The sequence below is a fragment of the Miniopterus natalensis genome, chromosome 1 (assembly GCF_054644295.1).
Source record: "Miniopterus natalensis isolate mMinNat1 chromosome 1, mMinNat1.hap1, whole genome shotgun sequence".
Taxonomy (NCBI): Eukaryota; Metazoa; Chordata; class Mammalia; order Chiroptera; family Miniopteridae; genus Miniopterus; species Miniopterus natalensis.
Window position 1 is genome coordinate 38241076 of NC_142081.1, and position 18044 is coordinate 38259119.

Consider the following 18044-nt stretch of genomic DNA (forward strand, 5'->3'; position numbering starts at 1 on the left):
ATTTCTTTCACAATTTCTTTCATAATTTAAATTAACTTGGTGAGAAGATACGTAGTATTATCTCAGCCTATAGAAAAGACCACTGAAGGCTTGAGAGATGAAGTGCTTTGCCCATGATCACACCCAGATGGAAGGCAGTGGAGCTGGAATTAATTAGAGCCTTACTCATAACCCAGCTCCTTTTCTACTGTATCAGGATCTACTTTATCTACTTTCTTTTTCTTCAGGCAACCTGAAGAGAGAAAGGAGACAAAAATCAAATCACTAGTCTTTACATAAATGGTAGCTAAGTCAATTATGTAGATGTGAAAGCAGTTAAAAATTATTGGTTACAAGGAGATACAGATTCAAATTTGTCAACTATTCCAATCTTTACACTATTCCAACATTCTTTTTTTAAAATATATCTTTATTGATTTCAAAGAGAGGAAAGGAGAGGGAGAGAGATAGAAACATCAATGATGACAGTCACTGATTGGCTGCCTCCTGCACGCCCCCGACTGGGGATTGAGCCGGCAACCCGAGCATGTGCCCTGACCAGGAATTGAACCCCGATCACCTGGATCCTAGGTCGACGCTCAATTGCTGAGCCATGCCTGGCTGGGCCTAACATTCTTTTTTAAAAAAATTTATCTTTATTGCTGAAAGTATTACAGATGTCCTCTTTTTTCCCTCCATTGATCCCCTCCACCCAGCATCCAACCCTCCCCCCCAAAAAAGTGCTGATGGTATAGTAGTGAGCATAGCTGCCTCCCAACACTCTTTTTAAGAAAGGAATACTTAGTAATTGCTATATTGCTTTACATGACAGAAAGCTCTGAACTGGGCAATTAAACCAATAAAAACATGACTAAGCATATTTTGACTCATTATGAAAGTATAACAAAAAATAAGAGAGAAAAAAACCTTAGAGCAATAGGACATAACCAAGGCAGACACTGTGACTGCCTGCTCCAACATCCATTCCACAGCTGTAAATGGCAGCCACTTGGAGAACTGACTTGGACTCAAGGGTGAGACTATCATTGCCAGAAACTGATTCAGAACTGAGGAACCATGCCAATGAGATATGAAAAGGTTTGCTGGTAGCTTCTGGTTGTTTGCCCTTTCTGCTAAGAGAAAGCCAGACTTTTTATTCCGTGTAGAACATGGTTCCTTCCTGGCAACCATCACACAAGGAAAATCCTGCCTTGGTATAAAGCCAGCATTATGGATAATGGACTGGAACAATGCAAAGAATCTGAATCCTTGCTCTCTTTACTAAAGTACTGACCAACTAATCCGGAAGCCTACTGTGCCCTGACTTCCAGTTATGTTAAGCTAATAAATTTCCTTAATGTGTAAGGTTGTTTGAATTGGGCTTTCTGATACTTATAGACAGGAGGGTCCTAACTGAAACAGACATGGATATAACACATCTGGCTGATGGACTTTATAGAAGCAAAACAAACTCTTGGATTTTTAAAAAGATTTTCAGAACGCTGTTATTCTTTCAGTGGGTAACTTAGATAGAGTAATATAAAATAGATGAAACAAATTATAGAACTTTGAAAAAGAAATGGAACAAATCTATTCTTAATTTTTATAATTAATATTTTTCTGAATTGGATATTCCTGAAAGACTTGGAGGGAGGTGGAGTTCATGAGGGAGGAGAGGTGTCATTATTCTGCACTGCAAGATTTGCACACTGCCCTGGCTGGTGTGGCTCAGTTGGTTGAGCGTTGTCCTGCGTATTGAAAGGTCGCCGGTTCTATTCCCAGTCAGGGCATATACCCAGCTTTCAAGTTCGATCCCAGGTCTGGGTACATGCGGGAGGCAGCCAATCGATGTTTCTCTCTCACGTCAATGTTCTCTCTCTCTCCCCCTCTCTCTCTTCCTCTTTCTCTAAATCAATAAAAACGTATTTTTAAAGAAAGACTTGGACACTGAAAGTGACAAAAGATTGTTGAAAGAAATTCAACAAGATCTAACTAAATAAATGGAAAGACATCCCATGTTCATAGATGGGAAGATTTAAAATTGTTAATATGGCAATACCCCCCAAAGCGATCTACTGACTCAATGTAATCTCTATCGAAATCTCAACAGCTGTTTTTGCAGAAATGAAAACGGTGATCCTAAAATTTACATGGAATTGCAAGGGATTCCAAACAACCCAAAAAATCTTGGGGAAAAAAGGTGGAAGATTCACACTTCTATATTTCAAGATGTACTAAAAGCTGTAGTAATCATGCAGTACTGGCATAAAGAGACATACAGATCAAAGGAAAAGAATTGAGAGTCCAGAAATAAACCCATTCATCTATGATGAACTGATTTTGAAAAGGGTGCCAAGACCATCAATAAGAAAGAACAGTCTTTTCAACAAATGGTGCCAGGATAACTGGGTATCCACATGAAAAAGAATTTGGACGCCTATCTCACACCATATGGAAAAGTTAACTCAAAATGGAGCAAAGACCTAAATATAACATATAAAACTCCAAGAGGAAAACACAGGGTTAAATCTGCATGATCTTGAATTGTTAATGGTTTCTTATATATGACACCAAAAGCATAAGCCACAAAAGAAAAAAGCAGATCGACTGGACTTTACCCCAATTAAATTTTGTGCATCAAAAGATACCATCAAGAAAGCAAAAAGAAAACCTATGGAATGGGAGAAAATACTTGCAAATCATGTCTGATAAGGCTTTAGTAACCAGAATATATAAGTAACTCTTATAAGCCAACAAAAAGACAACCCTATTAAAAATTGGGCAAAAGACTTTATATCTCTCCAAAGATATACAAATGGACAATAAGCACATGAAAAGATGCTCTGCATCACTAGTCATTAGGGAAATTCAAATCAAAACCACAATGAAATGATACTTCATACCCACTAGGATATCTATGATTTAAAAAAGTTAACATTAAGGATGTACAGAAAGTGGAACCATCATACATTGCTGGTGGGAATGTAAAGTGTTATAGCCGCTATGGAAAACAGTACAGGGGTGGGCAAAAGTAGGCTTACAGTTGTAATATAAATAAATAATACAATAATTAAAAAATAATACAAAAATAAACTGTTTTTGCGTACTCACAACTACAAACCTACTTTTGCCCACCTCGTATAGTAATTCCTCAATAAGTTAATCATATAATTTCAATATTACACAACAATTTTGTTCCTAGGTAGATACATCCAAACAGGTGTTTAAACAAAAAAAATTTACACAAATGTTCACAGTAGCAGTATTCACTATACCCAAAAAGTGGAATCATTACAAATGTTCATCAATGAATGACTGAATGGATAAACAAAATGTGTTATTATCCATACAAGGAAATATTATTGAGCTATAAGAAGGAATGAGGTAGTGCTACATGCTACTTCAACATGAATGAATCTTGAAAACAATCTGCTAAGTGAAAGAAGCAAGACACAAAAGGGCACATATTGCTTGATTCCATTATATGAAATATTCAGAACTGGCAAATCCATAGAGACAGAAAGATTAATGGTTGCCAGGGGTTAGGGGAAAAGGAGGAATGGAGAATGACTGCTTAATGGGTACAAGGTTTCTTTTTGGGGTGATGAAATGTTCTGGAACTAGATATTGGTGATAGTGATACATTATTAATGTATTAAATACCCTGCTGAAGTTTAAATCTGCATAATAATATTTTATTACTAACACGATATTATATGAAACCATAAGGTGTTGAGAAAAGTGATGTATCTAACAGAAAGCTTCACTATGGGGAATTATAATCAATGAATAAAAATTTTTTTAAAAAAAGGTTGGAGCTGGAAAGTCCAGAGAGAATTGCTTGATTAAACTCAGTCCAATACATACTTTAATGCCTCAATGACAGAATGCCCACTATTTTCATTTCAATTGTTAAAAACATCATTATGTATCAATATTTCCCTTCCTTTTTCATCCATTGTTCCTATTTCTATTCTCTGGGGATGCAAAAAAAGATATGTTTAATTCCTCTTCCACATGCCATTCCTTCCTGTTTTTCACAGAATCACAGATTTGAGACAGGAAGAATTTGAAAGCTCATTCAGTTACCCAATTTTCAAAGTATTACCATATATCCCACTAAAGTGTCCTTTTTTTCCAGGCTGAAAATCTTAAATGTTTCAATTATTTTGCAAGTATCTGTTTCAAGACACTGCTTCATACTGATTACTCTCCTCTGAATACATTGTTTATGAATGCTCTCCTTAAAAATGTGACAGAACTGAGAATTCTAAGCTAAATCCAGAGTACAAAAAGATAATCAACTATGTTTTGGACAACATGCTTCAAAATAATGTTGTTTTTAGTGGGTGTTAGGCTTTGGGGCAGTTATAATAAACCATAGACTCACCAACTTCAGACAAATAAGGACTACACCTGCTTAAAAAACAAACAAAAAACCAAAAACCCGCCTACTGCTGTTAGGTCTCCAAGTCTCCAACTCTGTATCGGCAACTCTGTGCAGATTTTTCTTTTTTTTAATTCAGAGCTTTGTTTGTTCCTATCAAATATATACACATCAAATATAAAATTATTATAACAAATATTTTCTTAGATACAGTCTTTCATTCTAATAATTAAAAATAAGGGGTGGAGGTACAAGGAGGATCCTGATTCTGTCACATAACAAACATACTAGCACTCCCCTTCACAACTGTAAGAATAACTAATAAACATCTTTTAATAGGACATGGGGGAAGATAGCATCTTGAGGCATACCACTAAGAATAAACTGTAGTTTATTTTTAACATTGGCCCATTAATCAATTACAAATCCACCTACCTATGTAATTATTCAGTCTACATTTCTCTTGTCTACAAAAATATCTTAAAAGGCTGTCAAATGTATAACTGTATAACCTTGGAGACCCCTTTCCTTATTTATAAAACAGGGCTAAATGAGGCAATCTATGTAAAGCATTTAACCAGTGTCTAGCACAAAATTAAAAATCCAATAAATGCACCTATAATTCTAGATAGACTATGGCTAGAGTATTGTCTGAGGAACCTACCAGTTTACTTACTCTATAAGAAAAGAAGTGAGGCTAGTATGCCATGAATTGTTCTCTGTGAATCCATGCTGGCTCCTAGTGATTACTGTCTTATTTTTTAAGTACCAACATTACATGTGTTCAATAATCTGAAAATTTATTCAGAAGTGACACCAAGGTTACCAGTTTATTATAATTATCTGTAGCCTTTATTTGCTTTCCAATATTGTACATAATTCAGCAGCTAAAACACTCCTTGACATATAGTAGGTATTCAAAAACAAGGTTTGTTGAATTCTTTTAAAAATCAAGATGAATTTCTCAGTTTTGATAAATGTACCATAATTATATAAGATGTTAACATCAGGAAAAGCTAGGTGAAAGGTATATGAGAATTATTTAAACTATCTTTGCAATTCTCCAATAAATATGTAACTATTTCAATATTAAGCATTTAAAAAAAAATCCAGATTGTCTTTTCCCTCCTACCTCTGATAAATTCTTTTTTAAAACTCTACAAATATCACCAACCACTATGAGGTGCAAATTCTTTAGCAGCCTTTATAGCCCTATAATTAATCTAGAACAGGAGACACAAATTCCAGTAAATAAGAACTCTTGACTACCCCCTACTTATCCTGGGCCATGCAGAAAGTTAGTATTCAATAAACAATATCATCCCCAAATTTTATTTTTGGAAACAAGGGCCTTAAAAAAAATCTATCCCAAAAGCAAATATATTTTCAATAAAGCATTAAAACTCTGTAGAATCCAATTAAAACCTGACTCTTATTGCTCCATTCATTTAGCAGTGGCATTCAAGTCAAGCTCAAAGATTGTAGATGTATGAGACAAATTTCTACTATACTATTAGTATAAAAATCTTTATAAAATATATCTAAAATATGTTTATACCATGGCTGATTGGTTTTTGAATTACATAAACAAGAATTTAGGAAAATGATGAATTTTATTTGCAATTATTCAAGCTAAAACTTTTACTGTTAAGCAGCAGTCATGAAAACTCTGCTAAAACTGTAACCACTAAACAAAGAAATCCTAAAATACCTAAGAATAAAGTATCTTTCCCCTAAATGTTCTCTTAAATACCTCCAAATAGCTTTTGTACTTTAAAGAGTTTCTTTCAGGTACCAACTGTCTAATTTTCAAAAACTTAGCTTTCCATTTGGAACAGTACTATAGAATCAGTACTATAAACAGAAGTGCTATTGTTAAAGAATTGATCCAATAATAAAAAGAGCTAAGGCCACTTGTCTTATAGAAAATTAGTGCCAAATACTGCCAGACCCTGCTTTTCTTCCTTCTGGGCCAGTAGCCAGATACTAATCATTTTTAGACCCTTTCTAATTTTTACTACACAATTTAGTACACAATAGCACATCTGAACTGGATAGTATTTTAATGAACGCTCTCCATAATTCGTCTAGAGTTCCCTCCTCCCTCTCTCTCTCTCACATACACACATACAAACTATCTACAATACCTCTGGAAGTATACAGAAGGAACTGATAACAGTGATTGCCTCTGGGGCAACTGTTTGGGTTTTTATAATAACTATTCAAAAAATTAATTTATCTATTAAAAGGAAAAACTACAATAAAACATGAACTCTAGTTAAAATATTTCACCTTAGAAAATAATGTATTAGGCATTCATTATCTTTTAAAAATATTTTATATGTAATTGTTTGAAAAACAATTTATAATGCTCACCCTGGCCAGTGTGTCTCGGTGGTCAGAGCGCGGGCCCAAGCACCGAATGGTCATATTGGATTCCTGGTCAATGGCAAGTACCTGGGTTGCAGGTTCATCCCAGTACCAGTTAGGACGTGTTGCTTCTCTCTCTTTCTCCCCTCCCTACCTCCATTCCACTCTCTCTAAAAATAATGGAAAAAATATCCTCGAGTGAGGATTAACAAAATACAACAAAACAGAAAAACAATTTACAATGCTCAACTTCACTTAAAATCAAAGATATGCAAATTAAAGTAGGATCATTTTTGTTGTTGTTTACTGTCGACAATATTACAGATGTCCCCCATTCCCTCCCACACTCCCCCCTCTCCCCAGCCCTCACCCCACCACAGGCCTCCCCACACTACTGTCTGCGTCCATGGGTTATGGATATGTGCATATGTGTTCCTTAGTTAATCTCTTCCCATCCCCTCCACTGCCCTCCCCCATGAGATCTATCATTCTGTTCCATGAATCTATGCCTCTGGACCCATTTTGTTCCTCAGCTTATTTAAGATCATTTTTGTTTATAAAATTAGAAAAGGCTTTTAAAACTAATATTGAATATTGGCATATAAATTGGCATAACCTTTCTAGAAAGCAATGTGTCAATATAATTTTTTAAAGTTCTTTACCTTTTGACTGAACATTTTTATTCCAGTCCTAAGGAAATAATCAAGTATGGAGAAACATTTATGCACAAAGGTTTTCATTAACATTATCATCAGAGGAATAAAATGTTCAATAATTGGGAATGGTTAAATAATTACACACCCACTCAATAGAATATAATGCTGATATTAAAATTAAATTTTGAAACAATTTTAATACAGTAGAAAAATCTTCATGATTTACCGCTTGCTGGGGGGATAAACAGTATTCAAATAAATAAATATACTCATTGGAGGAAGAATATATACCATAATGTTAGCAATGCTTATATTTGAGTTGAGGCATTAGATTTTTGTCTTTTCTGTTTCTCCAAGTTTTTAAAATGAGTTTCTAGAACTTATAAAATGGGGGGGGGAGTGTTATATATGTATACCACCCACACACACACACACACACACACACACACACACACACACACTCTTAAGTTTATAATATTGCAAAACTGATGTGGTATTTATTTTTTTTAAATATATCTTTATTGATTTCAGAGAGAGGAAGGGAGAGGGAGAGAGAGAGATAGAAACATCAATGATGAGAGAGTCATTGGTTGCGCCCGCAACCCGGGCATGTGCCCTGACCAGGAATCGAACCCCGATCGCCTGGATCCTAGGTCAACTCTCAACTGCTGAGCCACGCCTGGCCGGGCCTGATGTGGTATTTAAACAGTTGAAATAAATGAAGTTTAAGCCTTCTAATTAGTAACAATTATGGAAGCCAATGATAAAATAGCCCATATGCTATGTATCATTAAGATGATTCCTACCACACAATAAGCACTCCCAACTAGCTTATTTTTAAATCAATATAATAAAAAAGAAAACTTCAGACTATCATATGACAAAATATGGACAAAAATTAAACCCTATCAAACAGGATTAATAATGTAATTATGAGTTAAATTTTAATACTTACTAGGATAAATAATATCCTTGGAAAAAGGAACTGATTAAACTAACATATAACATCTAACTTAATAAATATAACCAAACTTTTCTTTTAAATAGACTGACTCTGCTAGTGGGAGAAACAATACTTATTAATGAATGGGTAAACTTTAATTTCTCACACATTAACTAACCTGTATAGTTTCAAACGTAGATGGAGTTTATCCATAAAGATTATTTCTACCACTAGTTGCCCAGTAGGAAATCACAAATCTCACCAAGTCACTATCACACTTCGCATCCTTCAGTGGGTGACCACTGCCTTAAATGCAGTCTTTACATTGGTTATAGGAACCCTCGTACCTTGCCTTCACTCCCCACTCCTTTGTTCTCACTTGTTTCCTATGCTCTAGCCCAGTGGTTTGCAAACTGTGATTCTTCAACCAGCAACATCTCCATTAGCTGTGAACACGTCAGAACTCCAAATTCATGAGCCCCACTCCTCCCGGAAGGTTCACATGCACGTTATAGTCTGAAATCCACTGTCCTAAATCACCTGGAGATCCCCAAGCTGCCCCCTCTCTCTGCAAATGCAGTTCCCTACATATAGTGTGCCCACCCAGTTCCCTACTGGATAGCCCATCCACCTTGTTTCCTGTTCATCTTTCAGGACTTCGCTTAGGAATCACTTCAAAAGGGGAACTGAAGGCATTTCCAGAATGAGAAAACTATTTCTCAAGATTTTCTCTATTATTGTAGGGACTCTCATTCGCATTCTTCACCAACTGAAGCCACTTCTAAAATGACTTAAGGTCATCAGAGAAAGACAACACAAGCTATTAACACGTGAAAGAAATAAAAACCAGATTAATAGTTCTTCTACCCACTGATTTCAGAATGATACCGTTACAATTAACCTAGTTATTAATAGCAGGAAAGGGGCAAAGGGAAGGCCAAATATTATAGGCATGTAATTTGTGCAGCTTTGTCAGGAAGCTGCAGTTCAACACTCCCTAGGGAGCCACTGGTCTATTTCCCAGAAGATCGGTGGGGTAAGGGACTGAACATGGGGAAGAATAGACCCATGCCCAGTAAAGCCTGGGTGACACAGGCAAGGTACTTGCCTGTCAGCCACACCTGGGAACAGGTCATTGGCCAGAGTAGGCATTGCCACTGCAAGCATGGGAAGATTTGAGATACTTAAGTCCCTAAATAAAGGAGTTTGCTCTCCTGGTCTCTTGTGCTCTTGCCTCTTGGCGTGTTGCGCTTGACTCTGGCCTGCCAGGCTCTCAGGCTCCTGCTCTCTTGCATTCCCCAACATGGCCCACAGCCACATGGACCCCACATAATGGGCTAATGGACTGCAACTAGCCTAATGCTAAACGGAACCCAACTCCAACATGGAACGGAAACTCTGGACACTGACTTTTGCTTTTAGCTCGACTGAATCCCCAGCTGCACTTCTTCCAGGACTGGATTAAAGGAAATAGGAAACCCAGAGATGTAATTACACACAAATGAAAATCATTCATTCTCCCATGTGAGTCCAAAAAATGCTTTTTCTCAAGATATCGTAAGGACAACCCCCCCCACTCCCGCACTCAATGGGGAAAGGAATACACCACTTCCACTGACAACAAAACGATAAAATAGTAGGAAAATATAATGTATGATAAAACCAAACTGTCAGAAAGAAGTGACTTTTATTGGGGGGAAAATATAGGAAAATAGCTAAGTTCTGAAATTCACATTTTGAAATTAATTTTGATTTTTCTCGTTTATACACATACTTCTCCCATCTTCTGGAGGAGGGCAAGCAAGCAATAAAAAATATGTGTGGTTTTTTTTTAAAGGCAGGAAAGAGAACAGTGTAGGGACTGTTCTCCAATATTTTTAATGTTTGAGATAATATCACAGTACATGATTAGTTAACAATGTATCGTCGCCCTGGCTGGTGTGGCCCGCTTGGTTGGAGCATCATCCCATACACTGCAAGGTAGTGGGTTCGATTCCCCAGTCAAGGTGAGTATAGGAGGCAACCGATTGATGTTTCCCTCTCCCACCAATGTTTCTCTCTCTCTCCCTCCCTCTTCCTCTCTATTAAAATAATAATAATAATTTATCTTCAATCATTTAATGACCATCTAGCATGTGCTAAGAACCACCTGGGATTAATAATTATGTGTACCTATCTAGAGAGAGAGAAGTCAGGTTAATTCCTAGTTATTTAGCCAAGAAATGAATCCTTATGTCCACCAAAAGACAAGTACAAATTTGTTCATAGCAGCTTTGTTCCTAAAAGCTAAAACTGGAAATGGCCCAAATGTCTATCAACAGTAGAACAGAAACATATATACTCATAAAATGGACTACTACACAATAATGAAAAATAATAAACTATTGTTAACTCTAAAAATGTGGATGAATCTCACAGGCACAATGTTGAACAAAGGAAACTAGATATAAAAGAATGATTTGATTCCCTTTATATGAAGTTCAAGAATAAGCAAAATGAATCTATAGTAATGGAGCTGAGAACAGTGGTTACCTTTGGGAAGACTAGGAGAGAACGTGAGAAAGGCTTCTAAGGTCCTAGAAGTATTCTGTACCTTGATCTGGTTGGTGGCTACATGTTTACATATATAGAAATTCATGGAGTTGTTTATGATTTCTGTAGTTTACTAGTATAGTAAACTACTAGTATAGTAAACTAATTTTAAAGTCATAAAATTTTTATAGAAAGGAAGAAAGAGTTCCTCCTCCTCTATGCGAGCCGGGAGGGAGGGAGGGAGGGAGGGAGGGGAAATTAGATCAAATGACCTTCACATTTCTGCTTTAAAGTTCAATTGTCTTATTCATTCCACAAAAATTTGAGTACCTACTTTGTAACAGGTACTATTCTGGGTGCTAGGTATAAAGAATTGAATAACATGTGTAAAAGTCCCTGCCCTTGTGGATCTTCCATTACAGTAAGGTAAAAAGACAATAAAAATATAGAGTATGTTAGGTAGCAATAAGGCAAAAAAAAAAAAGAAACAAAGCAGGGAAGAAGAATACAAAGAATTATGCGTGCAAGGGATACTGTAATTTTAAACAAGGTAGCCAGTAAAGGAATCACAGGAGTTATATTTTAATTAAGATGTAAAGAAAGTAGGGAAAGAGACACATGGATATCTGGAAGAACATGTTTTAGGCATTCTGAAACAGCAAGGAGGCCACTGTGACTGAAGGAAAGTGAGCAAGGGTAAGATTTAAAAAGTAAAATAAAATAGTGAGAGGTTCTTCCCCTCCTTTCCCTCCTTTCACACCACTCCAACTTTTCATTTAAAGGCTAACTTAAGATAAACCTTTTTTACACAGAAACTTCTGTAACCACTAGCCACTCTACACTTACCTAATCTTCTCTGCTCCTAGAATTGCATCATTCATGGCATCCTTGTATACTACCTTGCAATTAAATACATATATACTGCCTCCCAGCCCCAAATAAACCAAGTCTTTTCAGAGCAGTGATTAGATTTTATGCTTTTTTGTATCCCTAGTACTTGGCCCATGGTTGGCCCTTAAGTGGTTACTGGTAAGGCCAATGCTAATAATAACTTCATCAGGCATAAGATTAGTAAACTGTGGATGGATTTTTAAAAATAAAAAAGAGGAAGGAAAGAAACCAAGATGAAGGAACTACATGAGTAAAGGTACTGTGTGTCATGATCCAAAGTCAGGATTATATCTGAGCCATGCCCTTAAGACTCTGAGATCCTTGACATCACTTTTCTAAAGGCCACTCTATGCTTTTTTCCCCTGGGGGGGGGGGGGGGAGAAGGGGTGTCTGGCATCTGGTATTCCTTTCAAATAATGGTTTACAACACCAATTTTCACAAGTAACTTAAAGAAACACTTAACCAATTAGCTGTGTGATCTCAAGCAAGTCATTCCCTTGTGTAAATTCATATGCTAAATATGGGAGCTGGATTAAATCGCCTCTAAAATTCAGTCAATCTCAAATTCTCTATTTTAGCTTTTTGAAAAATCTGAATGGATAAACCTTATGACTACTCCTTCAATTTATAAAATGAGTCAAGTATCTCTTAATAATTTAAAATACACTGAATAAGCAATCATATTTAGAAAGTAGTGTAGTATTTTGAAAAATCATAGACTCTGGAGTAAAACAGACCTGGATCTAGTCATAGCCTGCTTCTTAGTAGATAATGATCCTGAGTAAATTATTAAATCTACAGGGACTTGTTTTGAAAAGTAAAGGCAATGTATGTGAAGCAATTATTAAGCAAATATAAAAGCCCACATAATTGCAACAATAATTTCCCATATAGAAAGCAGCCAAGGTAAAATGTCTACCAAATCACTGATATCCAAGATCTGAAATACCCAAACTAGTTCATAATTCTCTTAGCAATTTTAGATATAGGGATTAGTGGTTGCCTCCAATTCAGCAAGACTTTTCTGCAAGTTTAACAGAGAAACTCTTAACTCCTATAGTTCTGGCAGTCTCACATTTTAAATATGAGGATAAGAACTGAAGATCTAATGTCAGTTTGAAGTCACTGAGGCAAGAGAATAAGAAAATTTAGAAAGCCTAGACTTTTAGAATAGGACAAGACTTGAGATTTCGGCTTAACTCATCTCAGACATTATGAAGACCTTAATCTTGGCATTGAGAGTTCAAACATGTAATGAGAGCCAACAGTGCAAAATAAGCAGTAGAGATTTAAAACGTAATAAGACAAATATAAACTTGCCTCTGAGTACAGGAGCAGACACATAAATAATTATAAGCAAACTAAAGAATATAAGAGAATGAACAAGACAGAGAGAGTGAATAACCTACTGGCGTGGGAAGAGGGAGGGCAAGGGACACAAACTTAAGCTGATGGTGCTTAGGTTGTATCTTGAAAAGTCAGTAGCCTTTGTCTGCAAGACAAGAGAAGGAAAAGCATTCTAAGCAGCAGGGAGAATATATGAAAAGACTCCAAATCAGGACACAGTATGGCTCTTTCAGTGAACCGGTTTTATGAGTACAGTTAGCGCTTGAGGTTTATGGTGGGGGAATGGCAAGAGATGAGTCAGATGATGAAAAGCCTTGTAATGATAGTTTGGACTAAATACTGTAGGTAAGGAAGGAGAATGGGTTTTAAGAAAGAAGCACTGAACAGATTTGCATTTTAGAAAAATCATCTTGGCACTAAAGTATAGATTAAAGGGGGTCAACCACTAGAGACCTCATTCTACAGTCAGAGTTAAATAAGGACATTGGATTATCACATAGATATTCTACTACAGAACCAGGGATCAGAAATAAAAACAACAATGCTTTACCAGGTAAAGCTAAATTCTCAAAAGGAAATCGTTTACACTCATAAATGTATATTCTGGAATTAAGTATTTCCCATAAATCTTAAAGAGGAAGAGGCTTCTAAAATTAGGTGTGATATGTAAAAATTACATGAAACTAGTTGTACCCTGAGAACTTGCTACTCTTATGCATCTATTTCTTTTTGTACATGTAAATACTGCAGATCTGCAACATAAAAACCAATGCAATAGAATCCTTGAAACTGGAATTTATATTGATTATTTACAGAGGCTTCTCCTGTTTCAATTATATATATACAGAAACTGAGGTGCTGTGAGACTGAGGAATTACCTAAGGTCATACGGTTAGTTGCACAGTGAAGATGGAAATTCATGTCTTATGATTTCCTTTCTAGAAACTGCTTTAGTATATCATATTTATGATTCTAGAATGCTGAATGATAATCCAAAAGACACTCTAGTATTGTAATTTTCAATAGTGTAATAATAATATACAGAACTATTTTTATGTTTCATATGCCTCAAAGAAAAACATACCTATTAGATCTGCATATGTTTCACATGAAGAAATCTTCCTGAAGTCTGTGCTACGGTAAGAACACTTCCTCCTCTGCCATTAAAACACACCTATTCTTGTGCAGGGAGACTAAAACTTCCTTTGTCAAACTTAGGACACAATTAAATTTGAAAGAGGCGAGGCCTAAGATTAATTTATCTCTATATAAATAATTTCCAAAATCTTTAACATTTTCTAACATTTTACTTAAGTCTCAGTCTTTTTCTTATTTTGTAGTGCTCCCCACCCAACCCCTATAATTTTTAGATCCTTGAAATATATATTTTTCCTTCACTAGTACACACAGGTAGAAGTGGCAACACTGACAAAAAGCCTGATAGTGTAAGTTTCACAAATTTGCAGTGATCAAAATATTTTAATTTTTAGGCTTCTCTAATTTACACTTAAGTAATGTCTGTTCACTGAAATAGATTCAAATACAAAAACATAAAATTAATAAGCTGTCTTATGCTTTTGCAATTTTCTCTTGAAAAATCCCCCAAACACTGATAAATTTGTTGTGTGATGTTAAGACTTTTTTATGCTTTCATAACAAAAGGTGCTAATCCTCAGAGTCAATATATATATTTAACACCCAACTCTACTGATCATAATGTAATCTTTCTTAAATAATTCAGAAGGTAACTCAGAAGGCAGATCATTATCTTGCTTGGTTTCTGGTTATCGAAACAGACAACAATTATGTTATCATTCAGGGATTATTTAAAAAGTGAGCTAAACCCCAAGTAAGCTGTTTATTTCTTCCTTATCAGCATCTCAATCATTTTATGTATGTATTTATTTGTTGTCTTTCTCTCTGTCCATGTGGGTTACATGAGAGCTGGAGTCATTGTACCTCCAGTGATTGACACCTAGCAGATAATCAAACACTGTTGACTGATCATTACGTTACTTAGAAATTAGAAAAGCTGCTTTTTAAAAAAGTCATTGAAATCTGCTTAACTTATCATTTGTCTTTCAAAACTGAAGGGAAAAAAGTTTGCCTACTTTTTTTGTTTTGTTTTCTGGGTTTTTTTGGTGTGTTTTTTTTTGGGGGGGGGCTGTAGTTCCAAATATCTGCTCAACTCATCAGTTTTGATAGCTGTAAAAGTCAAGCAGGTATTTTGGTTTGAATTGTAACAATGTGAACTCTCTAAAGAGTTAAATATTGCTATGTAGAATAACATTGTTTTTTAAAATGATTCCAAGATTCAAGGATTAAGAACATTTTCCCTAATCTATCTGCTTCTAAAACCAAGAGAAAAAGACTAAAGCAGGCAAAATTCTTTGCTTTGGCATACTTAAATTTGTCTGTTTACCTAAAATGACAGAATTACTATGAGTACAGACTCCATTGCCTGCCTCATCAGGCTTCATTTACAGGCCTCTCTGATAAAGTAGCTATCTAACCAGAATAACTGTCAGGCAAATGCACAGACTTTTTGACCTACAGATTTTTAAAAAAACCATATACACATATATACAGGTTGTTTTATTTGAATTCCACCTAAGTCTGGGCTAGTTACCAAGAATTCTGCATAAGTTTCAAGACTAACTGTACCTTTACAAAACTGTTCAGCAAGATTCTCTAAAAGGGCTCTGTTAGTCACCCTAAAAGGTCTCAAATGATGTTGCAGAGTTCTAGCTTCGGAACTTCAAATTCCAGTATGTTACTTGAAGGCTAAACTTAAAGTTACCCCTCTCCACAAATGCTTTAGAGAAGCCAGAACACACTTCCCAGCACAACTTGACTTCCTAACATTCTAGCAAGACTTTAGTACAGATCGAATAATGCAGTATCAGAAGAGCAGACCTAGGGAAGGGAAGCCAAAACCACCAAAACTACACGTTCTTCCCCATCCTCAGAGGCTTCCACGCTCAACCTGAGGACGTTTGCCTCCTAAAAACCCTACAGACACTACCCCCATCTAAGGGACTGTCACTCTTGTTCCCAGAGCAGCGAGGCCAGCACGCCCCTACAGGGATCCTGGGGCAGAGAAAAGAAAACTGCAGAACAACCTACTATTTCTCCAACTATGCAACGAAACGGATCAACCCTCCAACTACGCGCGGAGTACATCCCCTCGAAGGAAAGACCTGTTCCAGGATGCTGACCAGCCACAGAGACCGCCTCCTGGGCCGGCTCAGGATGCCCCTGAAAAGCCCCCTCCGGTCTGCGAGCGGCCCCGGTGCCTGCTGAGCCGCGCCCTCCATTCAAGATCACCCGGGGACCCACCAACTCGCCTCGTCGCCCCCGAAAAGACTGGAGACCAAGCCAAGTTACCGCCCCCCTCTGGGCAAAGCAAAAACCCCAGTGAAGACACCGGTCTCCGCGGTGCACCCTCCCGCCCCCAGCTGCACGCCGAGGCGGCCCGGCCCCTGCAGGACGCAGACACATCGCCCTCCAGCCCGGAGACCCCGAAACGCAGACCCCGTTCCCCGGGACCCTAATAAACTGCTGCTTCATCCCAGAAATGCGAAACGGATACCCACTCCCGCTCAAAGGTCCCCCCAGACCCCAACGGTCTGCCCCTTCAGAGACCCGGCACCTTGCTAAACTGAATCTTCTGCCCTCAAAGATCCTAAGACCCCGATAAAGGGACCCCCTTGTCCCAGAACCCCGCCACACCACCTCACGGAACCTCAGGACCCTGATAAATCTCCCTCGACCCCGAAGACCCTGCACCCTTTACACCACCACCACCACCCATCAAACCAGAAGAGCCTTGGGACCCCCCAATAAACCGCCCCCTCACCCCGAGTAGCCCTGGCCGCCCCGCCCCCGGGCGCCCGCACCCGACCCCACCACACCTCCTCGCCGCCTGCACTCCCGAACCCCGCCAAGCCCGGCGCCCACCGGGCAGCGCCGCGCGGTCCCGGGAGCCGCCCCCGTCGGGAGCCCGCCCGCCCCGGTAGCTCCGGGTCCCGGCTCCTCGACCGCTCCTCGGCGGAGACGCGCTCCGCGCTTCCTTACCTGGGCAGCGTCGGAGGGCGAGCGGACCGGGGAGCCCTGAGGAAGAGAAGGAGGCGGAAGAGAAGGGGCGGCCCAGGCCTGCGGCTGCCGCAGCTCCAACCCCTCCGCGAGGAAGCGCTTGTGTGAGAAGAGCCCTCCCGCTCCCCGCGCCGCCCGGAGACCCAGCCACAGCCTTGCCCGCTGCTCTTCCCGCGAGATCCCAGCCACGGCGAGGGGCGGTAGCGGAGGCGCGAGTGACAGCGCCCAGAGCCTGTCGGCGGCGGCGGAGGAGGCGGGACTCAGAGCCCGTCGCTACCAATTGTAAGACAGGAAAGGTAATTTGCCCTGCCCACCGCTTCTTCCCCTCCTCCGCCCCCATCGATGAACTAGGAGCAAAGGTAGCAGTGACCTTAAGAAGTCGGAAGCGGTGGACGTCCGCGGGAGAGTCGTTGGGATCGCAAACTTGGCTTTTATCTGGACCTTCACAGCCTCCGTGGATGCCCGTGGTTTAGCGGGGAAGCGGGTCCTCACACCTGTGCGGGCAGAGGCGCTGTTACCCTGGTTACCGCGCTGCCTGGAGCTCGCAGCTTCCTAGCTGAAGACGCACCCTCTTCGGTCACCGGGCTCTAAACTACCTTTCGCCCGTCTCGGCTCCTCCTCCCTCTCCACTCGAAACATAGTGCCATTGTTGAGGTGCCCGTGGTTTCCAAACCCCAACTCAGGACATCTGGTATGACAAAGGATTCTCGTCTGATTCGTGCATGTAATTCTACTTAAAGCCTTCTAGGAAAGTAAAAAGTAAATTTTACTTGAGTCACCAGTATAGCAAATTACATGAAAAGTCGTATCTCTGTAGATCCCAGTGCCTGGCACACGCAGGAC

General features: G+C 38.7%; 1 protein-coding gene across 2 annotated transcripts in view; it reads right to left on the bottom strand.

Annotated features, from left to right (window-relative positions):
• Window positions 1–17348, bottom strand: part of GLCE (glucuronic acid epimerase) — an 81507-nt gene extending 64159 nt beyond the window's left edge. For both annotated transcript variants that reach the window (XM_016198080.2, XM_016198078.2), the window contains exon 1: window positions 17184–17348. The gene's annotated coding sequence lies outside the window, so the exon portion shown is untranslated. The remainder of the gene's footprint in view (window positions 1–17183) is intronic.
• Between the last annotated feature and the right edge of the window lie 696 nt (window positions 17349–18044).